This window comes from Hyperolius riggenbachi, chromosome 10 (assembly GCF_040937935.1).
Source record: "Hyperolius riggenbachi isolate aHypRig1 chromosome 10, aHypRig1.pri, whole genome shotgun sequence".
In the NCBI taxonomy this organism is placed as follows: Eukaryota; Metazoa; Chordata; class Amphibia; order Anura; family Hyperoliidae; genus Hyperolius; species Hyperolius riggenbachi.
Window position 1 is genome coordinate 257,238,373 of NC_090655.1, and position 12,221 is coordinate 257,250,593.

Below are 12,221 nucleotides of genomic sequence, written 5' to 3' on the forward strand. Positions count from 1 at the left end.
CCTACAACAGCCAATAAAAATTCACCTTTCGGTTTTCAAAGGGAATATTTAAGCTGCTACCATTCTTATACTGTTAATAGCAGATGCCTCAAACCTGGTACAATTGGCCACTGGGTGATTAGGGTTCAAATTCAGAAAGGGGGCGGAGCCACAAACAGCCAATCAGATTTGTTTATTTTTCAATGGGAATATACAAAGTATTGATACCAAGGACCCCAAAGCTGATAAACTTGATAATTGAGTGACTGTATGTCAAGGTTAGAAAAAGTGTGCGGCGCCAACAACTTAATTTTTTACATGGCAGGGTTCCCAAACTTGACACAATTGGCCACTGGGTGACTGGGATTAATATTCAGAAATGTGGGTGTAGCCTAAAAACAGCCAATCAAAATTTACCTATTGATTTTCAAGGGGAATATTTACATTGCTCCTATTCATACACTCTTAAAGGCAGAGGCCTCAAATCTGGTACAGTCAGTCACTGGGAGACTTGGGTTTAAATTCTGAAAAGGGAGTGTGCCAAAACAGCCAATCAGATTTGTTTAATTTCAATGGTAAAATGCAACTTATTGATGCCAAAGACCCCACAGCTCATAAACTTGGTCATTGAGTGACTGTATGTCAAGGTTAGAAATAGTGGGCAGAGCCAAAAACAACTAACTTTTTACATGGGAAAATATAAATTGCAGCTATTCTTACACTGTTAATGGCAGGGTTCTCAAACTTGACACAGTTGGTAACTGGGGGACTAGGATTAATATTCGGAAAAGTAGGTGGAGCCTACAAGAGCCAATCAAAATTCACCTATTGATTTTCAAGGGGAATATTGAAACTGCTGTCATTCTTACACTGTTAATGGCAGAGGCCTCAAACCTGCTACAGTCCGTCATCAAGTGACTGGGGTTCAAATTCACTAAAGAGGTGGAGCCACAAACAGCCAATCAGATTTGCTTTTTTTTGGATAAACTGCTTCCATTCACACAATTTTGATGCCAGGAACCCAAAAGCTCACAAAATTGGTCATTGAGTAGTGACTGTGTGTCAAGGTTACAAAAGGTGGGTGGAGTCAAAAAGATTTTTCTGGGAAATTGTAAACTGCAGCCCTTCTTCGCTGTTAATGGCAGGGTTCTCAAACTTTGCACAGCTGGTTACTGGGTGACTGGGATTAATATTCAGAAAAGTGGGTGGAGCCTAAAAAAGCCAATCAAAATCACCTGTTGATTTTCAAGGGGAATATTAAAAATGCTACCATTCATTGCACTGTTAATGGCACAAGCCTCAAACCTGGTACAGTTAGTCATTGGGGTTCAAATTTAGAAAAGGGGACAGAGCCACAAACAGTTTCATTTCTTGGGAAAATACAAATTATTGATGCCAAGGACCCCAAGGCTCACAAACTTGGTCATTGAGTGACTGTATGTCCAGGTTACAAAAAGTAGGCGGAGCAAAAACCAAATTTCACTGGGAAAATGTAGACTGCGGGCCTTCTTACACTGTTAATGGCAGGGTTCACAAACTTTGCCCAGATGGTCACTGGGTGACTGAGATTAATATTCAGGGAAGTGGGTGGAGCCTATAATAGCCAATCAAAATTCACCTGTTGATTTTCAAGGGGAATATTTAAATTGCTGCCATTTTTATACTGGTAATAGCAGATGCCTCAAACCTGCTACAGTTGGTCATTGGGTAACTGGAGTTCAAATGCTGGAGAGGGGCAGAGCCACAAACAGCCAATCTGATTTGTTTAATTTCTATGGGAATATACAAATAATTGATGCTAAAGACACCAAAGCTCACAAACTTGGGCATTGAGTGTTTGTGCGTTAGGGTTAGAAGAAGTGGGCGGAACCAACACAAGTCATATACATACCCGGGCAACGCTGGGCAATCAGTGGGTGAAGACAATTACAAATTTCACTGGGAAAATTTAAACTGCAGCCATTCTTACACTGGTAATGGGAGGGTTCTTAAACTTTGCACAGTTGGTCACTCAGTGAATGGGATTAATATTCAAAAAAGTGGGTGGAGCCTACAAAAGTGTATTAAGCTTCACCTATTGCTTTTCAAGGGAATATTTAATTGCTACCATTCTTGCACTCTTAATGGCACAGGCCTCAAACCTGGTACAGTTGGTCATTGGGTGACTGGGGTTCAATTCAGAAAAGGGGGTGGAGCCACAAACAGCCAATCAGATTTTTTCATTTCAATGCAAGTTATTGATGCCAAAGACTACAAAGCTCACAAACTTGGTCATTGAGTAATTGTGTGTTAGGGTTAGAAAAAGTGGTTGGAGCCGACACCAGCCAAATACATTCCCGGGCAACGCCGGGCAATCAGCTAGTTAGTCTATATAAAGGTTAAAGACTTGTCTTTTCACACTTCAGGAGTTTTTTAAGTTTTTTTGGATAACTTTTTTTTATGCTATACTTCATGTACAATCAGGAAGCATTACTATTTAAATGCAATAGCAAGCTTTGGGACAACTACCAAGCTTTGATTGATTAAGATATATCTACTTTAAGTTCTTCATACAAGAATAGAACTATATATATATATATCATTTTTTAAGGATAAAGCTATATTGTGTGTACCATACACTGTACAATCTGGAGACAACAATTATCGATGAAGGATAAAATCTACAGCAGAAGAATTGCTATATTGATATGGACTTGTTTCACTAAAGGAACTTTGAAAATGTATTTTTGGATGATGGACAACAACTGGAGAGATGTATATTCCTGTATATATATATGCTTTATCCATTTTTATAACAATATAATTTTATAAAATTCAGCAGCTGAGTGTTGCGTATTTTTTCCAGAGGTAAACCTGTTAACCTATAAATATTCTGTTTATAGTGAGCAACGCACCCACTACTGACTAATATTGATTGTGACGACTTTTAGGCTGGTCCTTTTAAGTAGTTGGTAATCATTTAAAGCAGATATCGATCAGATATTTGACACCTCTTTGCAGTTCAAAGGTTGATGATCGCCAACCGTTTACTTTAACTCTGGCTACAGATTTAGTATATAATAATTGAACCCATTTTATGTAAGACGGGCCGAAGCCCAGGCGTCTCAATACAGCAAGCAGGTTGTCCCACTCTATGGTATCCAATGCCTTTTCGGCATTGAGATATTATGATCCGGGTACCAATATTAGAGTGGGACGCCTGGAGGTTTAAAAAGAGGTGCCTGAGGTTCGATTGGGAAAAAAAAACCTGATTGGTCATGGGGTACTAAGGATTGGAGAACCGTGCTTCACCTGCGGGCAAGAGTTTTGGCTCGTATTTTGGTATCATTTTGAATCAGGGAGATAGGGTGATATGATCCATATTCCTTAGGGGCGTTACCTGGTTTTAGAATGAGTGAGATTATAGCTTCTCTCATAGTATATGGAAGTTCACCTTGATCCAGAGCAGAACGGAATAAGCGTAGAAGGTAAGGTGCCATATCATTGGCATACATTTTATATAGCTCTATGGGGAGGCCATTAGACCCGGGGGATTTGGAGGATGGGAAAGCCGATCTAGCTTCATAAATCTCATCTATTGTAAATGGCTCATCTAGTTTCTTAGTCTGCAAGTCTGAGAGAACCGGCAAGGGTACATCAGCTAAATAAGCATCTCATTCACCATTAGTTTTAGAGGTCAGCATAAAAACCTAAGAACCTGGATAGAATATCATGAGTAGGGATGGTCGGAAAATTCCGCGGAATTATTAATTCCGTGATTCCGGCCGGAATTAGCTAATTCCGATTCCGGTGGTCGGAACGGAATTCATATACCTCTTAAACGGAATTCCGCAGAAATTGTATAATTCCGACAGAATTTTCCGGAATAACACCCAAAAAATCTCTCTCTCTCTCTCTCTCTCTCTCTCTCTCTCTCTCTCTCTCTCTCTCTCTCTCTCACTCTCTCTCTCTCTTCCTCCTCCTCTCTCCTCCTCTGCCTCCTCCTCCTCCCTACTTGATGATATAAGAGGATGGATAGGAGGAGGAGGAGAGAGAGAGAGAGAGCGAGAAAGAGATTTTAAAATTTTTCCGTCGGAATTCCGCGGAAAAGCTCCGGAATACTGTCGGAATGAAACGGTAGCGGAATTTCGGTATGACGGTATGCGGAATTGTCCCGGAAACGGAAATGGGCTCTTCCGACCATGCCTGATCATGAGGATTACCAAATTTTTTACCATCTGGGCCCAACACCATAGTGATAACCTGTTTCACGCTGCCTAGGAATGTTAGCTAGGAGTGCTGATCACCCATCTCATACCATGTTTGTCGCACATATAACATTTTCCGATATGCTTTTTCAGTTAGTAATTTTTCATATTCACACAATTTAGTTTTATATTCCAGTTCTGTGTCAGAACTAGGAGATTGCGGATAGCGCAGCTCCGCAGCCTTGAATTTCTTAGCAGCCCACTGTTCCACAGAGGCAGCATATTAGTTTTTATACGGTTAATTTCCCGTCGAAAGAGATAACAATAACAATAACAATAATATTTATATAGCGCTTTTCTCCCTGGGGACTCAAAGCGCTGTGACCCTGCATTATGCAGTCTCAAAGGCTAGGGAAAAGAGGTGAGTTTTTAGCCTTTTTTTAAAGCTGTCCAGAGAAGGAGCCTCTCGTACTGATTGTGGAAGTGAGTTCCATAGAGTAGGGGCTGCATAGGAAAAGGCCCGAGCACCAAATGTTAAGTGTATCCTGGGAATAACCAGCTTCATCTTGTTGGCAGAGCGGAGGGTGCGTGGAGGGGCATAAAGTTCCAATAGATCCGCTATGTATTTGGGTCCCATGTGGTGTAGAGCCTTGAATGTCAGCAGGCAGATCTTAAAATTGATTCTCCATTTTACTGGCAACCAGTGAAGAGTTTGCAGTACTGGGGTGATGTGTGAGCTGCGGGGGGCATTGGCTAGGAGTCTGGCTGCAGCATTCTGTACTAGCTGTAAGGGGCGCAGAACCTTATCTGTAGATCCGATTAACAGGGCGTTGCAGTAGTCTAGGCGGGAGGATACAAATGCGTGAACCAGGGCAGGTAGGTCTTCAGCTGGGATTAGGTGTTTTATTTTCGCTATATTTCTTAGATGGAAGAAGGAAGACTTGACGACAGCTGATACCTGCTGTCTGAGTTTTAGATTTCCATCCAGGATCACCCCAAGGTTTCGCACAGAGTCTTTATACTGTACAGTATCTCCCCCAATTGCTAGTTTGAGGTGGTGAGCGTTTTGAACTTTAGCCATCATGTGTGGACCACCTACCACCAACACCTCTGTTTTGTCAGAGTTCAGCCTCAGCCAGCTGGTGTTCATCCAATTTTGTAAATCCACTAGACACGCATTTATGGATGCTGATGGGTCTTGGGTGCCAGGCTTGAAGGACAGATACAGTTGTGTGTCATCTGCATAACAATGGTATCCTAAACCATAGTTCTGGATTATTTTGCCCAGTGGGAGCATGTAGACTGCAAAGAGTAATGGTGATAGTACAGAACCCTGTGGAACTCCATAGGCAAGTGGCACTGGATTAGAGTAGTGTGTGCCCAGACATACTTGCTGTGTCCTGCCAGATAGGAAGGTCTGAAACCAGCTAAGAACAGTACCCCTTAGGCCACAGTAATTCTTCAGTCGCTGGATTAGTATTTCATGGTCCACAGTATCAAATGCTGCTGACAAGTCAAGAAGAATCAGAATTGAGCAATCACCCTTGTCCCTTGCAGTAAGTAGATCATTCATTACTCGGACTAATGCTGTTTCAGTGCTGTGCCTTTTCCTGAATCCTGACTGAAAAGTATCAAAGATGTTGTTATCTGTAAGCCTGGCTTCTAGCTGGTTGGCGACTGCTTTCTCGATAACTTTTGATAGGAATGGTAAGTTCGCCACAGGTCTGTAGTTGGTTACAGAATCAGGATCTAGTGATGGTTTCTTCAGGAGGGGTTTTATGATTGCTTTCTTTAGTTCTTCTGGGAAAAGTCCACTGTGCAAGGAGCACTGAGTGATTTTGTGAAGTGCTGGCCTGAACAGCGCTGGGCACTGCATTAAGGATCCAGTTGGGCCAGGATCCAGGTCGCAGGTAGTGGGGCGGAGACTTTGAATGAGAATTCCAAAATCTTCTACACTCAGAGTGTCAAAGACTTGCCATGGTGGTACGGTAGTAGGCATATGCAACGTCCAGTGGTCAATTGATGTTGTTGGTGTAATGCTGGCACGGATGGTAGACACCTTGTTTGTGAAGAAGGCAGAGAATTCTTCACACCTTTCCCTGGAGTATGTGGTTGGGGCTTTTAGGCAGGAAGGATTGCAGAGTGATTCCACTGTGTGGAAGAGTTGAGCAGCTCTGTTGTTGGCTGTAGATATTTTGTGCGAGATAAAGTCTGATTTTTTCTTGGTTATTGCTTGTTGGTATTGTCTGAGGTGTTGAACTAGGCTAGATTTGTGCTCCCCAGTCCCTGATTTACGCCACTGTCTTTCTAGTCTGCGCCCTTTCTTTTTTAGATCCATGATGGTTTTGTCAAACCAATTAGCTTTCTGCTTTTTGGTTGCTGATTTGGTGCGCCATGGGGCAATACTGTCAAGTGTTTCATATATCGTGTTGTTGTACTGGGTTACTAGAGAGTTTGGGTCCATTTGACTGTGGAGCAGATTTGTAAAATCCAGGTTGGCAGTTATCCTCTCCGGTGTTAATTTACTCAGGGGACGGGTTTTGATTGTTTCTTTAGGGAGCTGCTTGATAGGGTGATGTTCAATAGTAAACTGTATTATGTGATCTTTAAGGAACATCTTGGTCGCACTCCACGTGGATGTGAACAGTGCGGAGTCATGCTGACTAGCTATAAATGTTTGGAAGGATTGTAATACATGGGCTTCATCAGAAATATTGGTTAACCAGTATGGGCCGAGTTTCTAGAGATCAGATTTAGGTGGGAATGACCAAGTTAAAGTTGCCCTACATGATATTCAATCTCGGTACAGTTGAGGAGTAGAACATCACTGCTAAGAATATAGTCTATCCTGGATCTGGTGTGATGTGTAGCAGAGTAACAGGAGTACATAGGTATAGTGGGGTGTTTACTATGCCACACATCAGCAATTGACACCAGATGGAGCATACGAAGAAGTTTGCTTTGTGACTTGGGTTGCTGACCAACAGGAGATTTATCTAAATGAGGAAAAAGCATACAGTTGATGTCACCTAGCCAAATAGAGGGTAGATGTGGAGAGGCCACTACAAAATCCAGGGATTTGTGAAATATTTCATATTTAAAAGGTGGCGGAATATATAATGCAATTATCAAAATGGGAGTGTAAAATAATAGACAATGTAAAAAAACAAAGCGCCCTTCAGGGCCCATTCACACTAGAAGCGCTTTTCTGAGCGTTTTGCGATTGATTAGCATTTTTTAAAATTGCTCCCATTCACTTTCATTAAAATCACGGAAAAAAATTGTGGAAAAATCGATGCGATTTTGCATACGCAATTGCGAAATTGCAGCGATTTTTCAGAGATTTTTACTGTGATTTGGATGAAAGTGAATGGGAGCGATTTTAAAAGCCGCTAATCAATCGCAAAATATCGCTCAGAAAATCGCTTCTAGGGTGAATGGGCCCTCAGAGTCAATAATGCTCTGAAAATGCACTAGCCTAGATATGAGAGCAACACCACGGGATTGAGAGTTGAAGATAGATTGAAACCACCATCCAATCCATGGCCAATGTATGGACCACTGGGGAATTTCATCGATATGAGTTTCTTGTAATGTAAAAATATCCACATCTAACCTCTTAAGTTGATTCAATGCAACCGTTCTCTTAATTGCCCCTGACATTCCAAGTTAGGAAAGAAACGTTTTGAGTAGCCATCACGGAGGGAATCTAGGGCACTGATGTTGGCGAAGGATCTGAAGGACATACAGAATTTTAAGGAGCAAAGCAGAAAACAACAGAGCTACAACTTTAAAGAAACAGTAAATACCCAGTTCCTTGCCTTTAGAACTAGGCCGGAACATTTTCCCAATAGCATATTTGGTACCTGCAGCGGGCGTAGACCAGACACAGAAAATAAATTCCTCCACAGTGTGCAGTCTCATGGAATAACAGCGCGCGCTCAGGTCACAGAGGGGGTAAAGTACGCACCATTTTGAGCACGAGAGCAGAGGGAAGTGAACGCCTGCCATGGCGGTGACTAAAATTTCAGCAATTTAAACATTGCATAACTTCACAGTGTATATAACATTAATACAAACAAACAACAAACACAGAACACTTATATCGCGCTTTTCTCCTGGCGGACTCAAAGCGCCAGAGCTGCAGCCACTAGGACGCGCTCTCTATAGGCAGTAGCAGTGTTAGGGAGACTGGCCAAAGGTCTCCTACTGAATAGGTGCTGGCTTACTGAACAGGCAGAGCCAAGATTCGAACCCAGGTCTCCTGTGTCAGAGGCAGAGCCCTTAACCATTACTCCATTCAGCCACTGCTGAATGGAGATAATTTGTCATTATCTAGTGATGAGTCCCGAAACAACCTGCAAGAGAAGACAAGTAAAGATTATATATGCTCATTCACACCATATTAATTAAAGAGATCATCATGATTATTCAGTACAATATATTTTGTGGAAATGGGTGTGTCTGGAAGCTGTTGGATCTTAGGGATTAGTAATCAGTAGGGATGGCCCCGCCTAGGAGAACTCATGGAGAAGCATGTGATCAGTTTGGTCAGCTGATAGATTTGTAAGGATCTGATTTGCTGTGATGACTTCCTGGTTTAACACCTGATCATGAGCAGCAAATCAGAGCCTTGCAAATCTATCAGCTGACCAAACTGATCACATGCTTCTCCAATCCATGAGTTCTCCTAAACAGGGCCATCGCTAGTAATCAGCATAGTAAACCAAGGTGTTGAAGTGTCTTCAATAGCTAGTATGCAGGAGTGGTGGTGGAAGACAAGTGAACTTTTATCCGCAGGTAGTAGGTAAACGTCCATAGACAAGCTGCGATCGAGTGGTGTTCAGGGTGAGAGGAGTCAGTGACCATAAGTAGAACAGTAAATGTAAAAACAACATAGGAGAAAAGATAAAAAGACAGCAGAACCTGTAGACGGATCATATCAGTAGATCAGTGGTAGGTCTTGGAGCTGGATGATCTAGAGTCCAGCCATGAAGTGACTTCGGAGGGGGTAGAGAAGAAGTGTGTTTTGTCATCCGCAACCACACGCAATCGAGCAGGAAATAACATGGCGTACTGCAGACTGAGGCCTTTGAACCTACGCTCAGAGGGGTAGCAATAGGGGTTGCAGATGTTGTAACCGCATCAAGGCCCTTGGGCCAGAGGGGCCCCCGAAAGGCCCTCCCTCAACTACAGTATTAGCTCTCTATTGGTCCTGTGCGCATAATAATCACTTCTATAGATACTTTGAATAGTGGTAATCATTGCCAAACTGTTCCCCATCCCCTTCTTGCACCTCTGACACTGTAGTTGCCATTGGCAGGTTTTGGTGCGCCGTATCAGTTGTTCGGTATAGAGTGCTTCATGGTGCCCAATGTAAAACTTGCATCGGGGCCCACAGCTCCTTAGCTACGCCACTGCTTACGCTTCACCTCTTGGAAGCTGACACCTTGCGTTTGTGTCTCTATTAAAGTCAGGGAGTATGGAGATCGAAACGTTATCGTTTTGTATATTGTCTTTTTCTCTTGCTAAGCGTAGAGCAGTGTCATGATCTTTGAAGTGCAACAAATGTGCAATAAAAGTGCGTGGAAGTGTCCCAGGTAGGTTGGTAAGAGCTGGTAAACGATGGGCTCGCTCCACAGAGAAAGTGTTAGTAAAGGCTTCTCTGCCATAGTTATCGATAAGCAACTTTTCCAAGAAAAGTTCAGGTTGGTCCCCCTCCGCACGCTCAGGTAGGCCCACTAACGTTATATTATTGCAGCGTAGGCGATTTTCTGTGTCCTCCTGGCATGTCACAACTGAGCAGATCTGCAGTTGCATGGAGTGCAGCTCACGCGGTGTATGTTTGGTGTTGTCCTCAAGTTGTGATATGCGTTGTTCGGCTGCTGTGACACACTGCCCAAGGTTCTACATGTCAGCGCGAAGTAGCTGTATGTCCGCACAGACTTCGTCGACCTTAGCGGTGAAAGAATCAGTAAGAGAAGTTTGGAGCGTGGATAGGACCTCCAGTATACATGCCGTCTCGGGGTTAGCGGCATCAGGATTGACCAGCGGATCGTCATCCTCTTGTCAGGCGCCATCTAGGGGGCCATCTTGGGTTGCCAGATGGAATTTGTCAATCGGGCCTACGGTCTTGTCTTTATATTTCCCCTTGTTTTTGGGCGGCATCCTCCCAGCGATAGAAATGGCAGAGTTCGGACAATCAGATAAGGTAAGTTATAGCCATGAAGCCTTGTTAAATGAGCAGGATAGTAGAGGCCAAAGCAGGAGCTCAGCTAGGACACGTCTGCTCACATGCTCGGCTAGCTAGTATGCAGGAGTGGTGGTGGAAGACAGGTAAACTTTTTTTTGTCAAATAGACAGAGGGCCAAAATGAAAAACATCCAGTAAAACCAGACCTTTATTCAAAAATCCATTAAAATGCAATACATGCAGACACAGTAGTAGTCAGCCAGGAGAGAGGGGACAAGCATGGTAAAGATGGTCTACAGCTGTTTCGCACTCGACTCAGGAGCGCTTCCTCAGGACAGTCCTGAGGAAGCGCTCCTGAGTCGAGTGCGAAACAGCTGTAGATTGCATTTTAATGGACTTTTGAATAAAGGTCTGGTTTTACTGGATGTGCCCAGCCGCTTGGACCTCTACAGTTTTTTGACTTGTTGCTACTGCATTGGGCTTGGAGCACTCCGGAGTGACCCTGTCTGGCAGTCCTGTGCACCTCTCTTCCTACCTATTGTGCCAAAATGAAAAACTTAGACCAGGTCGAGGGCCAACAGCCATATTTATTCCCTCCCCCCCCCCCCCCCCATTTTGAATTATTGCACAGCACCCGACAATTTGCACCGCATGCTATAGCCGTAGTGGGACAAAAAAGCACCCTCAGTATAGGTAGGTAGCCAGGTATAGGTGACCCCAGTATAGGATGGTTAGGCATAGGTGCACCCAGTGTAGGTTAGCCAGGTAGGTGCCCCAGTATAGGTTAGTCAGGCATGGGTGCACCTAGTATAGGTTAGCTAGCTAGGTGCCCCAGCATAGGTAGGCAGGCATCGGTGCACCCAGTATAGCTTAGTCAGGCATTGGTGCCCCTAGTACAGGTTAGTTACGCATAGGTGCACCCAATATAGCTTAGTCAGGCATAGGTGAACCCAGTATAGGTAAGCTAGGTAGGTGCCCCCAGTACAGGTTAGTTAGGCATAGGTGCACCCAGTATAGGTTAGTCAGACATAAGTGCACCCAGTATAGGTTAACCAGGTAGGTGCCCCAGTATAGGTTAGTCAGGCATAGGTGAACCCAGTATCGGTTAGCTAGGTAGATGCCCCCAGTATAGGTTAGTCAGGCATAGGTGAACCCAGTATAGGTAAGCTAGGTAGGTGCCCCCAGTACAGGTTAGTTAGGCATAGGTGCACCCAGTATAGGTTAGTCAGGCATAATTGCACCCAGTATAGGTTAACCAGGTAGGTGCCCCAGTATAGGTTAGTCAGGCATAGGTGAACCCAGTATCGGTTAGCTAGGTAGGTGCCCCCAGTATAGGTTAGTCAGGCATAAGTGCACCCAGTATAGGTTAGTCAGGCATAAGTGCACCCAGTATAGGTTAGTCAGGCATAGGTGAACCCAGTATCGGTTAGCTAGGTAGGTGCCCCCAGTATAGGTTAGTCAGGCATAAGTGCACCCAGTATAGGTTAGTCAGGCATAAGTGCACCCAGTATAGGTTAGTCAGGCATAGGTGCACCCAGTATAGGTTAACCAGGTAGGTGCCCCAGTATAGGTTAGTCAGGCATAAGTGCACCCAGCATAGGTTAGTCAGGCATAGGTGCACCCAGCATAGGTTAGTCAGGCTCATGGGCCCCCAGTAGGTGGCCAGCCTGCCCCCTCCTCCAGCCGATGCTGCTTTACTTCCTGGAGTCAGTGGTCTGTCCTGCACTTCAGTCCGCTCCCCTGATCCTCTTTGCTGCATTCCCGGCAGTGTGGCATACAGCACAGGCATCGGTGGTGACATGAAGTCAAGGGAGGAGGAAAGACCTGGAGATGAGGCCCATGGAGGTCAGAAAGCCCCTCTAG